The sequence below is a fragment of the Oenanthe melanoleuca genome, chromosome 6 (genome assembly GCF_029582105.1).
Source record: "Oenanthe melanoleuca isolate GR-GAL-2019-014 chromosome 6, OMel1.0, whole genome shotgun sequence".
NCBI lineage: Eukaryota > Metazoa > Chordata > Aves > Passeriformes > Muscicapidae > Oenanthe > Oenanthe melanoleuca.
Window position 1 is genome coordinate 19,434,445 of NC_079340.1, and position 16,685 is coordinate 19,451,129.

Consider the following 16,685-nt stretch of genomic DNA (forward strand, 5'->3'; position numbering starts at 1 on the left):
GAAGGGAAAAAAAAAAAAAAAAAAAAAAGGAAAGAAAAAAAAAGACTTGCATCACCACAAAAACACTGAGCACAACACAGCATTAGATTGCAAAGTGATGTAACTGAGAAATACACTGCTTTCTGTTTTCACAGGGAGGCCCTTTCCCTGTTTCCAAAAATAGTACAGCATTATGTTTTGCTGGTGGGTGGGTGAGTGGGTGTGGGGTGGAGTATATGTGCGTGGGGGGAGAAATCAGTCATCTCTTACTGGATCCCTACAACCTCATGAACCTTTCAGAATTATGCTTCACATACTGCAAGCAGCAGAACTAATGGCAGTATCCACAGGAAAATGAAATCGAATGAAACCATCAAAAGCATTGCTGCAAAAACTGTTAGATTAATTTTTATCCTCGGCCTTTATTGCACATATTTGTACCACTGAAAAACAAGCTGCCACACATGGAAAATATTACAATGTATGAGAGAATGCCTTTGACTGTCATTCCTAAACAAAATATTTTCTCATGCAAAATAGACCCCAAATAAGCTCTTTCCCCCCCGCTTTTTTTTTTTCTTTTCTTAATTTTTTTTTTTCTCAGAAAAAGAATGCTTCTTATTTGCTGCATGTTTTCTGAGCTAGTTAAATAAAGGCATAGGTGGCTCAAGCACAGCGCTATTAATTTAAAGTTCAAGTTAAAAATGTATTTTCTTGGAACTGGTTTGATCATTTTAGATGAAAAAAAGAAAACTGTCATTTAAATACCAGCTGTGTTAAACCCATAGTAAGAATGGACTTTCTTTGAAAAGTGACAGGATAAGGCCAGATCTTGGTGGTAATAATGAACCTTTACAATACTGCCTGGAGGCTGCAGTCAAAATGAGTGCTAGGTGTGGTATGAGTCCTCTGTCAGATACAGTCCTCAGCCTGAAGACTTTACAGTAAACTACATTAAATATTTTATAGGAAACTTAAGCAGCACTTTAAGCATTACTTTATTAAGAATGGTAAGACAAAACTAATAAATGCCAAATGGCTGGGAAGCCATACAGGATGATTTTTTGTTCAATATAGTATATATTAGACGAGTTTTGCAAACTTTAACGGGTGTTAACAGGTATTAACACTTCCCTGTTGGACTGTTTACATTAGACAGCTCACAAACACTACTGGGGTAAACCCAGTGGTGCAGACATTTAATACAGTCAGGCTCACCATTAGCTCCTTCTGTGGATGCTGTCTCCTCACCAGGAGACACCTGGTCTCCTGATGAGGAGATGTCCTTTGACTTCTGGTTACCCCTCCTTTGATTTCACACAGCCACCTGGCTCTGGCCCATTGCTCCTGCTCTACAAGCCACAAAATCACAAGATCAGCATTAGGCCATGTCTGTATTCCTCAGGATCAATCCCAGCAAGGCCTTAGTGCATTTCCAGGTGCCCACCAGGGATTTGATAGGCTACGGGCAGAACAGCAGCCTGCAAAACTGCAAGAAATTCAATCTATGGATACAAGGCAGGACTCCAGCACTGCTGAATCCTTCACTGGGTGGTGGCTGAGGTCCATCTCCCTGGGATGAGGGGAGACACCCAGAGCTCACTCCAGCATCCTCTGAGGGACTGGGTGCAGAAATGTCCAGAAAGCTTTCAGAGGCAGATGGCCACCTTCAAAGGTGCCATGTGCATGGGCACACTTCTCGCCAGCCATCTGAGCCTGTGGAAGAAAGGGCAGCTCATGTTTTCTTAGCTCCCTTGCTCTCTCCATTGTGTTTTTGTAAAGGTCTTTATTAAGTGTGGCCCATGTTTTTGCTCTTAAGAAAACCTTCTCTGTCAGCAGTCTATCCATGAAGCAGCACCAGCTAAGAGTGACAGAAACCCCAGTAACCAGAAAGGGTTACTTATTAGCCCATCCACCTTCTGTAAGAAAATGGAACAGAATTGCAGTAGCCAAGGCACTGAAATAATTATTAAGCAAATGTCAATGCCTTTCTACCCCCCAGTATAAAGGTGACTTCTTGCTCTGGAAATGATCTAATTGTACCTACTGAGAAGGATGCTGGATTTGTAGGACTTGCATAAGTAGGCTACACCATCTTCTCCCCTCCAAGATGACCAACGGCACAGACATGGTGAGGTAAGAACAAAAAATTCTCTTTTTTTTCTGAAAGAGGCCTGTTGTTATTTGTTTGTTTATTCCTGGCAAAGCTACCCATTGCCATGGCAATATTTTGCCATTGATGGTGAAACCCCGTGTTTCATTTCCTTTGACTCATTCACTGAAATCCACCATCAATTACCTAGGCACTTCTCTTTAATTAATACTCCAACCACATTGTGAACCTCCTGAAAACTTTGCAGTGTAGTGTTTTCTTCCGTAACAAAACATTCTGCAGCAGAGCAGTAACCTGACTCCAGTTCTGTCCATGCAGAGAACCGCCTGGAAGTTAGTTTTCGATTCCAAACCACATGCCAAAACAATCGCTTTTTCCAAAATTGCAATATTATGAATATTCATAACAGCCCCACCAAAAGAGAGGCATAATCACATTTTCCAGGGTCCCTTTCTGCCAAGCTCAGCATCTCGTTTCCTGCCATGTAGCAGTTTAAAGACAAAGCGGTTGTTGGATTTTCAGTGGCACAGCCTCTCTCCAGGCCGGCGACACTTGGCTCACCCTTCGCCGATGGCAGCGCTGTTTGTCTGCGGGCCAGCGGAGCGGGCAGTGCCCCGCTGCGCCCACGGCCCAGCGCCTGCCTCTCGCTCCCTGCTTGTTTTCCCGGGTGTTTCAGGGACTGAGTCGGCACAATGGGATTCAAAATCCATTTATTTTGCTTTCTGCAAGGTTCCAGCAGGGGGGATGAGGGAGTTGTGGATGCGTTCCTCGGTCTGCTTCCCATCACTTGACGTTCTAGCCGAAAACCCCGCACCTTGCCGTGCCGCGGAGGGAGCCGGCGGTCAGGGGCGGGGGGGACACTGCAGGGGAACATTGCGGGGGGACATTGCAGGGTGACGCTGCAGGCGGATACTGGCTGAGGACACCGTTCGGGGCCCGCCGCCTCGTCGCGGCCCCGTATCCCGGCAACGCGGCGGCCGCGGGCGGCGCCCGCCCTCAGCGGCCTGGGCCAGCGGGGCGAGGCCGGGCCCGAGGGAGCGCCGGGGCCGCTGCTCGCCTTCCATGGGGCCGCGTGCCCTGCCCTGCCGTGCCAGCCCCCGCTGTGGAAGGACCCTTACGGGCCACGCCGAGCGGCTGAGGTGCTCCCTGCACCAATGTGCCGGCATGTTTCACCTCTCCGGTGCTGCCCAGAGCCAAGTGCGCCTTAGGGACCGATGGTTTCCCACGCAGTCGCTCTGCGTGGTAAGAAACAAATTGCTGCTTCTTCCAACGTATCCGAATTGTTTGGTAATAACAATTTTTGATCATCATCAACCATCTAGTAAAAATCTTGGTGCAAGTATATGGCAGTCAGAATTAAAACTACTTTTGCCTGCTGCCACTAGAGGTATTTACCACCCACCACTGCTTGTGTTCTTTGGTCAGACTTAGCACAACTTCTATGGCTTCGTTTCTAGAGCAAACATATGCATGCATTATCATCATCATCATCATCACCATCATTATTATTATTATTATTATTATTATTATTATTATTATTATTATTATTATTAACTAAGCATACATTTTTAGCACATATTCTCCAATATCTGGTTAAAATATTAATACTTCTACAAGTAAACCTGTTTGCTAAAATATTTGAGGACACCAAACACAAATGGTCAGAACATAGAAGAAAAATTATTAAAAAAAAGTTTAATATTTTTAAGGTATTAACTCCATGCCAATGACTGTATTTGTATATTTGCATTAGACTAGAATGTTTTCATTGCCAACATATGACAAAATTTGAATAAGCTTCCTGTGATTTCATGGTCAGTACACTTCCCTTTGCAGATCCATATCCTGTTACAGTTACCCTTAATTTCATTTAGAAAAATGCCTTTTCTCTGTTCAGGATGAGCTGCCTGCACATACCTAGCCTAATCAAAAATCCACTGATGGTGATGATGAGACTTTCCTGTGCTTGGTGTTAAGCCCATAATATTACACCACACAGATGGGCAATAGCCCGAATCACACCCAGTTTTCACGGTCTCCTAAAGAACAAAACATTGTCATTGCTATGGTACCACTCTGTTTGGAGCAAAAGGATTTTGAGATCAAAGACTCCTACAATATCTCATGAGTCAAAGTTTTTGCTCTCTTGGCTCCACCCTTTTAAAAAATTCTGCCACAAATGGCAAATTTAAAGCAGCTGAGAATGAGGCTGTACTTTCAGTAAACGAAACTAAGTCTTGTGAATTCTAAACAGTTCTGAAAAGACTATGCTTCCTGGTGGATCTGGCACCAAGAGCCATTGCCAGGAAGAGGCCTTCTGCAGGTTAGGCATAATAAAACTTGAGATGCCTTTACAACAGCTCATAGCACAGACAAGCTTGGGAATGATCACAAGACTGGTCAAAACTTTTTATTTGGGAAGTTCTGCTGACTTTGCCCCATCCTCTCTATACAGATTTTGTATTATGGGTATCCTTCTTTATTATACCAGTTTCATTGAAAGCAGAATAACCAGGCCAGTCCCTGAGTCAAAAAGCTGAGGAAATGGCTGCTTAACTGCTGCCAGCTTTGGAGGAAAGAAAGACTTGGAGGGTGGTCTCCTTTCCCTTACGTAAAGCAGTCAGTTCACAGTTCACTGTGGACTTAGAAGTGGTCACCTCTGAAGTGAGCTCTCATGGCCAAAATTTCATAGTGATGTAGAGCACCTGTTCCATTGAGCATATCCTAGTGAATGTGTAGGTGTCTGGAACTGCTTGCTGCTTTAGGTACGCCAGAATTTGACCAATGACAAAAAATATGTCAGGAGAGATGTATTGAAATCTGAATGATCTAAGAAAAAACACATGCACAGTGTATTTCTTTCAAAGGGAAAGCAGGTAAAATTAATCTATTTCTAGGTTTTACTTTGTTGCAACTAAGAACTTTCAACACCTTTATGATTCTTGATGCTTTGTTTGGTTCTAAGCTATGTTGCAAACCAGTGTGCTTTGCAGCACCCAATCCAGTAGCATCATGTTAACTGCTCTCCTGATAACCAGCCACTTTTCTCCAGACCTACATGAACAGTTCTTGCTTTGCTCCTGTTGTCTGTGTTTTGCCTTGAAAATGCTAACAATGGATATTCAAAGTTGGGGGGAAATGAAAGAGCAAACATACAAGTTCAAGAGCAAACCAAAACCCAATTCAAAGATGTATGAAGCTGTGCTACTTCATGGTTCACAGCAGGAACTGACACCACACCTAATACAAGAGGAAGTATAAGAAAGGAAACAATATAAAAGAACACGAGGTTTCCATCTGCTGCAGAAATCTGGATTTTTTTTTCAGTCTTTCAAGACAACTCTCAAGAAAATTTGCCTGTAGTTTACTCAGGGAAGATCAACTCCAATCCATGCTGGAAACGGGGACACTTTTAAGACAGTCAACATGCCCATCCATTTCAGTGGAACTGACATCACACTTACCAGCTAGCATACATCCTATTGTAAGATTAAGTGCCCTCTATATGAACCTCTCAGCAAGGAGAAGTCTTGTTCAAATATGCAAGTTACTTTTTGCCTTTTTTTCCCTACACAGCTCTATCAGATATTAAAACCGTTATACTAGTGAGAGAATCTATGCTTCATTTGTAATTGCCAGCTTCTTCAGGCATGGTGGTTTTAAGAATGTATTTCTGTGCAACATTTCTTTAATAGGATGGTTTCTCTCTTCCCAAATCTTGCAAGTACTATTGATTCTGCTCTTTTCCACAGATCACCGCTGGTGCTTCTGTTGTAATGCTATTCTCTAAACTGCATTAAATAAATTAGCTGGTAAAAGAACCAGAAAACAAATAAAACCCTAAGCAAATCCAAATCTTTCAAACTCACCCCCCCACCCTGAAAATTGCCAGAGCCAGAAGAAGCAGCTGAGGACAGGAGTGGGCAGACAGCAGTGGTTTCACTGTTAGAGAAAATGCATAGGGAGCTGCACAACTGAGGGGCAGTTTCATGTTACAAATGCTCATATTTAAATGAACCATAGGACAAAACCGGTGACAAAGTACCTCAGTCTCTACCAGACAAGACAAAATATGGACCTCATAAAACACCCCAGTATTTAGCTACCATTGTTTAAAAATTATCATCTAACTGGAGGACAGACTTTCAACCAGTGTACACAAATTGACATTTCATAATAATCATCTCCACTCTGCCAGCTCCTTGCACTCTTAATTTGGTATTTATTCAAATAATTTATTCCTTCAAGCCTATATTCAAAATTGGAGGGATAGAAAATCCAGTCCAGTAAGAACCCTGTATACAAAACAAAATGTCCCAGATTTTCTAGCATGAGCAAGTGCTTTCTACAGACCCAAAACAACATACCACTGTCAGTGTAGCTAAATGCCATTTAATTGGCAGCTAGAAAAGTCTATAATACATTTCTTCATGGAAAAATGTCTGAGCTTTTCCAGTGTGCCAAGATGCTAATTAAAAACAGACGGCGTGTTACAAAATCCTTTCCTTGACCTGTGCTATCTTACATGCCCTTCTGTACTTTTTCATGGCATTGGCTCCCTGAAGAATTATTCTAATCTTTGTAAACTTGTCTTTAATTTTCCTTGTCATTTTGCAGACAAGAAGTAACAAAATATTATTTATTTAAACGTACATAGGAAATTTATTAGTTACATGGCAGAGACAACAAGCTTTTGAGGAGAAAGTCTTTACTTGTTAAAAACAGGTTTCCATGTCCTGAATAATTTACAATGAAAAAAATTTTAGTGCCACTGAAGTCACTGAAATACTTCAAGTTGAAGCCTTGCTGGAGTGCCATGGACATAATGAACTGCACAATAGGAAGGATAAGCCTCATCAAACACATATTACTGTTTCATCATTGCTAATCAACATGCTTTGCAAAGCAGAGATTTGGATCAGCACTGAAACATTTTAAGGGATTATTGGTGATAGCTCCACAAGTGTATTTTACTGATGTTTTTATTGTTCTCAGCAACTCAAGAAATTTTGAAAAATACCTTATTTCAGTAAGAGTTAATCCTTTTTACCTTAAGCAAATACCAAATCTGCCTGACATCCCACCCTATGTTATGGCAGGCATGCTGCCACTGCACAAGCCTAGCACAGATTCTCCATCAAGGAAAGTACTGCACCAAGCTGAACTCCAAGGTCCCTTTTTCTTACAAACCACATTCACCCTGCAGAGGAGATTTTGGAGGGCTAAAAATTTCATTACATCTGTTTGCTCATATGCCAATATGTTACGTATTTAGTACAGCTTTAAGAAAAGATTTGCTCTTTTGGCTGCTGGCCCTTTCCCTCTGCAGTGGGAGAACAAAACCAACACAGCATCTTTATCTAAGAACGGACTGTAGTTTTAAACATAATTTTCATAGCAACAAAGAAATACACATTTTAGTTATGACTGCTCAGAAACGAAAGGATTTTCCCTACCTTGAACATGGTAACATTCACATTTTAAGTTCAAAATTATTCCTAATTATCACTTTTGTAAGATAATAATCCAAATACTGTACACCTGACTTTCTTTTTGATACCAATCACTTGTAGGCATCTGTAAGTTTCCACTGTTGCTGCCCTTGTGATATAGGCAAAGAGTCATTAAAACTGGAGGGCCTAATTCCCAGCCTCAATATAACACATAGTAAGAAGTAATAAGCTCCTTCATGAAGCAGTATAGCTCCCCAGCTAAATAAATGGCACACAGTACTGATTAAACAAAGGCACATGTGGCCCTTTTTCCCAAGATTTTTTTTTAGGAGCAAATGGATGAGTATATAAAAGACAAGGACAAAAAAAAAACCCAACAGGTTTGGGAACTCAAGAGAACAGTTAACATTACAGAAACTGAAATGTTGGCTCCTAGGCATGGAAGGGGGGACCTGAGAAATTCACTAGAGAATTTCTTGGAGCAAGTAATGGCTGAAAAGAGCTTGGAACTGCAAATAGTCTCCTGCTGTTGAATTTTCTCTTCACTCAGGGAAATGAAGGCTGTACATTTATTGCAAATAAAGACTGGATCAAAGATACCCAATTCCATTAACAATTTATTTTCTTAAACAGAACAATTGGAAATAATGACTTTTTAGATAACTGCTCAGGTCACAAATAGTAATAATGCTCTACTGTTTCTGACACCCCTGCTTCCCCCTCAGGGAGGCAGATATCCCTTCATATGCACATTATATTCTTACATATATATTAATATCTCTCTCCAGAGCTATATAATAGCTTCTATTCACAGGCAAGCACTACAACCACTTATTCATTCTCTTCATGCTTTACCTGCTGTTTTCAAGGCTGCCCTGATGCTAAAAATAGCTACGCATGTTAGAGGAGGGTTGCTATAGATTCAGAATGGGTGATGTTCCAAAGACAGCTAAATCCCTCCTTGCTGAGGATCTGTGTGGATGCATGTGATGGGCATCTGTGACCAGGGCTGTGATGCCCTTTCATAAAGACTCTTAGGCTCCAAGGACAGGGCATTTGTTTTGTTCTTAAGGATGCGCTGAACTGCAAAAATCAATACAAATCATGGATGTCATTGTAAGTTTAAGGCTTTGTTTTTCATGCTGCAGTGTTAGATCACATATTAATGAAGCTAATATTCACATATTAGCTTCTTTTTAACTGGGAGAACAATTCTGTTGTATGGGCTTATTTTTCTGCGGGTATTGATGCCTTCAAGTAAGAAAATATCAAAATGCTTCACTAGTCTTCTTATTTTTTCTGGTTCTTAACATTAGTGGCTGGATTATGACCACATCTAAGATAAATGAGGTAGTCAGAATAGTATTTTCCTTTCATTAACAGACTCATATTAAAGAAACCTGCCAAACACTGACTCTATTAAGGCTGAGGTTCAAATAAAAGTTTTACAGGGAGTGGCATGGATTTACTAAACCAAGATTGATGAAAAATATTAAACCAGATCCTAATATAAATGCAAATAACACAATCCATCTTTTATGAGCAGTATATTTAAGGCCAGTGTAATGCAAACTTGAGAGAATATTTTATCAAACACTAAAGGAAACATTTTTTCACTCAAATCTCACTTCACATCCTGACCTTTATCTTCCATGTGGTTATGTTTTGTTTCCATTCAAGAAAGGCAGTCATCTAGAAATGTAACTGTAAACATTTTGACTTACCACTTGCAAATTGAATGTGGTTTCAGCAAGTAGCAGGATCTCCCCCAGGGTACAAACTGCAATATTTCTTTTTACTTGCAGTAGATAACTTTCCTTGGTGTTTTTTTGAGTCTGCCATTTTTACTTCTAGAGTTGTGGATATTGCACAGCTCAGTGTTGCTGGCTATAAATATCATAACTTGATATTTGTAACTAAGTTAGACTAATGGTTGCCATTTAGGATACTTATCTTTCCCATTCCACTTATATGCCATGGAATGAATAGTGTCCTGGAAATACTTTCAATTGAAAGGTTGATAGTATTTCAGTACTTCGTGTCTTAATGATATTGGTGATCAGATAACATAAAATTGTATTTAATTTGAAATATAATCGCTATTATTTCCAAACCCTGGCGATCAGCAGTACACTTTTACTAATAAAAGGTCAGTTCTAGCATGGCATTATTAATTAATTGAGGTCTCACAGCAGTAATCTATAAACATGTTCATTAAAAACTGTGAAATAGGAATTTTTAACTGATTCATCCTACCTCAGTGCTCAGAACAACTTTTTTATATCCCTGTATCCTTCAGTTTTCACTGAAAGATCAGTTATTGATCACCTCAACCTGGATACTAACAGCCCCTACATGCAGCTACTGTACTACTTTACTATGTAATCCCACTGAAATAGTAAGATAAAGTGAGGGTCGATTTTGTCATCATTACATTATATTATGCTCTTATACCTTAGTTTTTTACAATCTGACTGTGAGATTTCAAACAACTGACTGTAGCACTGTATATTGCAAACAATCTCTGATTTATTTTCGTTGCTTAAGGACATCCAATGGAAAATTCTTACCAGGTCCACAGTAGAGTTTTCATGACTGGCCTTCTGGATTCCTGAGGTAAGAGCTCAACTTTGAAGTTAAGTTGAAACACATCTCTAAAAAACAGGTGCTTTGTGGAATATCTTTGCAGGAATGAGACCATACTTCTCTACTAACATTACACCTTAGACTCCAACTTTGAGACACCTTTCTTTTCTAGGTTATGTAGAATGTCAGGTACACAAATAAGTGCTTAACTGCTTGCATGATTCAGATGACAGTGACTTGTCTGTCACCTTTTTATACAGAAGACTTCCGATTCCAACATTCTCTGTCAATGATTTGTACCTTTCCTCAATTCTCATAAATGAATATTGTGAATATATACATGGTAGACATTATGCACAAACATGCTTGTCAGGAAAAGAGGGAATGCATGTCTTTTCCACTATGGTTTAAAAATGCAATGGACTGTAACTTTGCTCATATATTCTTTCTTCTCCTTCCAAAAAATCCAGTGGGAAACAATGTAATTCAAAGAAAATAAGTACATTGCTTGTCAGTTGTTTTCTTTTATTTATTTCCACATAACTAGATTTTCCTTCTCTTGCTTATTATTTTTAAGATTTTTTCATCTTATATAATCACTCTGATATCAAAACAGAAAAACAATTTTGCCATACTCTTGCATTTATGTAATTGGATGCCATCAGTCACTTTCCACCAAAGCAGATCTAGCCATAAAAGTAAGATTAGGCATTCTTTGCTCTCTTAGGAAATAGTTCATACTTCAGGGAATTTAAGCATAATGAACTTCTAAAATCTCCTCAAATGAAAACTGGAACATGGCAGAGGAGTTAATTTCCATATTCCACTTACTTAGATGCAGGTTGATAAAACTAAGAAGTATTTTGTATATACTGGTAATTACTTTTAAATTAAATTCCTGATAGGCTGAAATCACTACTCAAGTTTATGCATGCCTACATTCATGTGTAATCTTGTAGTGAGCTTTGTTCTGATTAGAGTTGCCAGACTAAGATCTGGAGACCAAAATCACCTGCCACAAAACAAATGTCAATTAAAGGACACTAGACAGGAGTCTACATAATATATCTCTAGGGGATTTATTTAGTAAAATTCTGTATATTTTGCAAAAATAAGCTATAACTTTAGAGATAATACAGGGAGTTAATTCTAAGTATTATTTTTTTATCAAAGTCTGATTTATTATTTCCATAACTGAATCAGTCAGTCTTTACAGGATCATACTGCTATTATTTACACTATACATCTTAACAAGATGTTTACTTGCAGAAAACTTCATTTTAATGAAATTTTTTGAAGCATACAGAAGTTTTAGGATCAAGGCTGATGCTTAGAGTGTTCCCTTAATTGCAACAAAATGAATGAATGAATGAATGAATGAATGAATGAATGAATGAATGAATGAAGCAAGCAATATGGTTTTCAAGATATTATTATAAGATTCTTACATAACTCTGTAGTCATAGGCAAGAGAACTAAAAGAGATTTTAGGAATTAAAACAGTTATAGTTCTTCTATAATGTCTCTGTAATTCTTTAGCATGGTAAGAGTGGAAGTAATGCTACCATCAATTAAATTGTGGAGCAGGACTTCAACTACTTCAGTCTCTGATAATGAGGAATAAGGCTACTTTTCTGTCAATAGTAATAAAAAAAACTTGTGAATTGTGTATGAAGTTGAGAGGCCTTACATGCATCATAGGAAGTGGAGCTAAGGGAATAAATCAGGTTATTTAGGCTGTATTTTCTAACACTGTGGCCTAAACTAGGATTCTGTTTACCAAATTGATCAGCTGAGAATAAGGGTGCAATTTCCACATCTTTAACTTCTTGGGAGATTTTCAGATCATAGAAAGTTTCAACTTTATTTTTAATAAGAGCCTTTGATATTTGTTTTATCCTAACAGCAGAACAAGCTTAATCTAAATTAAAGGTGTTCACTGTTGTCTTCTTCAGCTTTGCATGACTGTTTAGTAAACCAATTTCCAAACTCTGGTCTCAAAATAAATGCTCTGTGGACAGACAATGGAAACAGCACCTTCAGTGCACTAGGCAGTAAGTAATTGTGGAGACTGACAGTGACTTGGTCACCCTAGAGGCAGAGGAGCCAGAAAAAACAAATGGGTCAAATTCTACCTCATATGTCCTTCTAAAATGCCATAATCTGTTGGATCTGCCTTTAGATATACTAATTTTCAAAAGAGCTGTTTTCCAAATTGCCTATCATATTGTAAGTCTGCATGTTCTAGAAATTCTGTCTCCACACAATGTATCTGCCGTTGATATCCAATGGTGTTAAACAGGAATAGTTAAGAGGAAAATGTCCATAGATAACTGGAATTTAGGAAATTCAATACTCTTATAATAGGATATATACTCTTATATATATAGGATATATACTCTTGTAATAGGATATATATTAGCTCCATTTTTATCTTATTAACAAGTGAAATGCAATACAATGATTGTGACTACTTATACAAAGGTCTGGGATTTTAGAACCAGGAAGGAAACGATCAATCAGATACTATTTTTTCAAAGGGACTTTTTAAACAATGATTATGCACTGAAATGGTAACTGCAACTCCAAAATATCATAAAACTGCACAGCTGCTCTCGAAATAATGGACATAGCATGGGCTTGTCTATGATTATTTTGTGTAACCGACTCTATACTGGAATAATACAGAATAAATACAGAAGTTCTTCTCTTGAGGAAATTACTTTATCAGCCAAACAAATAAAACTGCATTTGCCTTTTAGCACAGCAACATTGACATCTAGTGGCTAGTGAAGAGTCATGTTTAATATTCCCTGTAGGACACAAAAATATGGAACACACCATTTATTGAATTTGACAAACAAGATATACACTGCCTGCTATCTCCACATAGCCTCTAGATGATTACAGAATATCACTAGTCTTGAAACTCTGGTCTGGATTGGCCAGTACCTGTGATGGGAACTGGTGAGCATAAGCCACTGCCCCTCATGTACAGTCCCACTGGTTTTTCCTGACTGTGAAGAAGACTTAAGCTTGGGAATCAGCTGCCTGATTGTAGTGTATACCTTTCTCAGGGCTTGTTGGGAGACACAGTGCATCCCTGAAATTGTACACGGGTACAGCTAAATGAAAAAGAGCTGCAGTTACTGAATGTGATGTTACTACCATCTTTACTTGCTTTTTCTACAAATTACTAGGGGGCTTCAAATAGGAGGAGATAAAAATCAGGAACATGACAGATGCCAAAGTACTGTTTGTACAATGAAGAGACAAAAAATAAACGATTTGGCAACTTACTTCATAGACATGTAGGAGTTAGGAAGGTGCCAATATCAAACAGCATTAGAAAGTAATTTCCTCATTTGTCAACAAAAGAACTGACTTAATGGAGAAAGAAGAAAGATTAAACAGGACAGAACTCAGTCTTACTAGCATTTTGGATGGTTCCACATTACTGTCTCATAATCAAACTCAAATGTAGTCTCCAGCAACAGCCCACAATGGATGTAGTTGTTAGTGGCTGCCCTGCCCTTACTCTCTCCATCAGTGGTAGCTGCCTCTTCAGGCCTGCTGGCAAAGCCTTCTGATTTGCTTCATTAAAAACTGGAACAATTTTTTAATTGGCTAACCAAACTAATTTTGATTCAACAGATCAGAAGCTGGTGAGTTTAAACAACTATACCAGAAGATCTTAGGATGCAATCATCTTCTGCAGGAAGGTTGATGTGCTGCTTCCTGGCTAAATACTGTTAAGGAGTAAACATCTATGCTTCATATTTCTTAAAAGTACATAGAGAAAGAAATCTGAAAAAGTGAGTCTGAAAAAGAGCAATAAAATGTAAGAGTTCTCCAATATGTAACCTATGTAGAAAGGTTAAAATACTTTCTCAGGCTGCAAAAAGGGAAAACTGTGGGGATATGTCTTCCAGTATTGAAAGATGTTATTATGTTCAAATGATGTTCACTTCTTGCTTTCTGTACAAACTAGTGCAGGACATTAAGAAATTAACTAAGTAGCAACAAAGAAGATTTCTCTTAGATAGTAGGGAAAACCCCTTTATACCTAAGAGGTTACTAGATTAAGGTACAAGCTGGGAAATCTCCTATTTGAATTCTGCATCTCTATGATGTATGTACCACATCTTACTTAAAACTTTTCAGATACACCGGGTCTCATACTTTAGCCCATTCTAGGCTTAGGTTAGAACTGAATTTTATGCTACAGTGATGTTTTCTCCTTTATGTGCCACAAAGTTCAGGGCTACTGTAATTTAAGACTATTGTTTCACATTACTGCTGACCTGATCTAAAAGAGAGCTGCTGCTGAAAGGGCAGCCCCTGTTTCTCACCTCCTGCTTCCCTCCTGTCCCACCCTTCCATCCCAAACCTTTATTTGCCCCACCAGGGTTACTCATCCAGGCACCACATCTGGACAGTCACAGGAGCTAGGGTGGCAGAAAATTTAATTCTGCAGTTCAGCAGAAGTGGTCCGATGAGCACTAGGGCCAGGTCAAGAAGAATGCTTTCTTCAGTGGCAGCCTGACTTACTTGTAAAGATTGGCATAGACTGATATACTTATAAAGGAAAGCTGTGCTGAGGTTTGGCTGTACAGTCATTAAAATTCAACTTAAAATGTAGCACCTCCTGCCTTGTAAAGAGTAGTGCCCATCTCCTCTGTTCTTTTTCCTGTATCTTCCAGTCCTGTGGGACTCATATGAGAGAAGTGCCTTTTGGTGTCAAAACATACTGTTACTAGAATTAAACTATGGAGATACTCCCATTGGAGCAAAGTATATATACCAAGGGCTAAAGACACATTCAGTTTCAACTTCCAATTTATTTAGGAGGCCATTTCTGAACCCATTCCCCAGCTATAGCTCACATATAAAATGAAGTGATGTTCTAAAGCAACATAGGTAGACATCAGAAAAGCATAGTATAGCAAGATGAAATTATCTAGCTGCTATTTCAAGAAAAGCTGTTTATACATAAATTCAGCATCTACAGAAGCTGCTATAGTTGGACTTACTGCAGCATTTTCCTGTCCCAGAAACTGTATTTTTTCTATATGCAGGCTTTTGTGGCCACAACACAATGCCAAGAGATTCAAGAATTGTAAATCTTCCCTCTACCTTTCCCACTCTTCTTCAAAGTGCATAATCAATGATATGTTGGCCCAGTTTCCAGAATCATGTCAGGATTCATTCACACTAAAGCACTCTGCCATTTCCATAAGACAGGAACAACAAAAAGATGCCTGCTATTACAGCTTTGAGGATATACATTATTTATTTTGTTATATTTAAATTATTAATTAGGATAATTCCATTTTTGCAACAGAGTCTCTGCCCTTTAGAGGGAACAGGCTGCATTCAGTAGGGCTTCAGCAAAATACTGCATGCACTCAAATACAGTGCCACTCAGTTCCTTTCCATGGGACACTTTAGCATCATCTTTGCATCCCTTCACAGCAGTAATGACACAACAAGTAACACTAACGCTAGGTCAGGAGAAAAAAGAATCTGAAAATAGAGATTTAGTAGCCAAGGTAAGGAGATACACTGTCAACTACGGTGTGTGATTGCTTTACAGCAGAAAAGCAACTACCTACAACTTAGATTTCACAACTTGCATATTACAAGGGCAGCAGCAGTATTTAAATTTTTAATATTTCCCTGAATTGAGTGTGTCTGTGGTTTAACTATACAAGAATCAATAACACAACTGGAAAACTCTAACACAGTCCAAAAAGTATCCAGAAAGTATCGGCGATGCACTACAGCATTTCAGACCTCAGCAGTTCAGGCTGTGTTGGGTAGGAAACTATAAATTCATTGACAGCTAATTGCTGTATCTGATGACTTAATGCTGAAGATTGGTGCTTCCCAGCTACTTTACCAGCAAATATTTTTGGCTTATAAAGCTCCTTTTTATGATGCAACCCACAGGCTCCCAAACTCTTATCGCCCAGTTGCCGTCGATCCGCACAGGGAAACTGAGTCACATACTGCCTTTCGTTCTTCTAACTGCGAGATGCGACTGCAGAGAGGAGAAGCCGCTGGCACAGGCAGAAATCGGTGTTACAGATCGCCGTGCCGAGGCCGCGATCACGGTCTGTGCCGCGCCGAGGGCAGCGCGCACCTCCCGGGCGCGCCTGGCAGCTGCTGCCCGCCGCAGAGCGCCCTCGGGGCCTCCCTCCCGGAGGGTCCCCTTCCCCCAACAACGACCCCCGCCGCCCGATCCCTCCCCAGGGACCCTTTCCGCCGAGCCCCGATAACCGCAGCGGGGTCTACGCCTGTACCCCCACGACAGGGACTGCCCTGCCCGAAAGCGCCGGGGATGGTGCGGGGGCGACCGGGGCCGGGGAGAGAGAGGGGCGCACTAAGGCCTCTCTGAGCCCCTGCGGCGGAGTCCTACCTTCCCAGCGGCGGAGACCGCGGCAGCCGGGGCCGCTGACCGGGTTCCCGGGCAGGGAGACTCCCCTCGCCCCTAAACATGATGAGCGGCTTTCCCCTCCCCTCCCCTCCCGTGCCGGCTCGCCCTCCCCCGC

The 16,685-nt window shown here is 40.1% G+C and overlaps 1 protein-coding gene across 3 annotated transcripts in view; it reads right to left on the minus strand.

The window, feature by feature from the left end:
* LGI1 (leucine rich glioma inactivated 1) overlaps window positions 1–16,685 on the minus strand; it is a 29,110-nt gene extending 12,425 nt beyond the window's left edge. For 2 of the 3 annotated variants that reach the window (XM_056495459.1, XM_056495457.1), the window contains exon 1: window positions 16,553–16,641. The gene's annotated coding sequence lies outside the window, so the exon portion shown is untranslated. Of the gene's footprint in view, window positions 1–16,552 lie in introns of all 3 variants that reach the window. The other variant, XM_056495456.1, reaches the window with a different exon arrangement.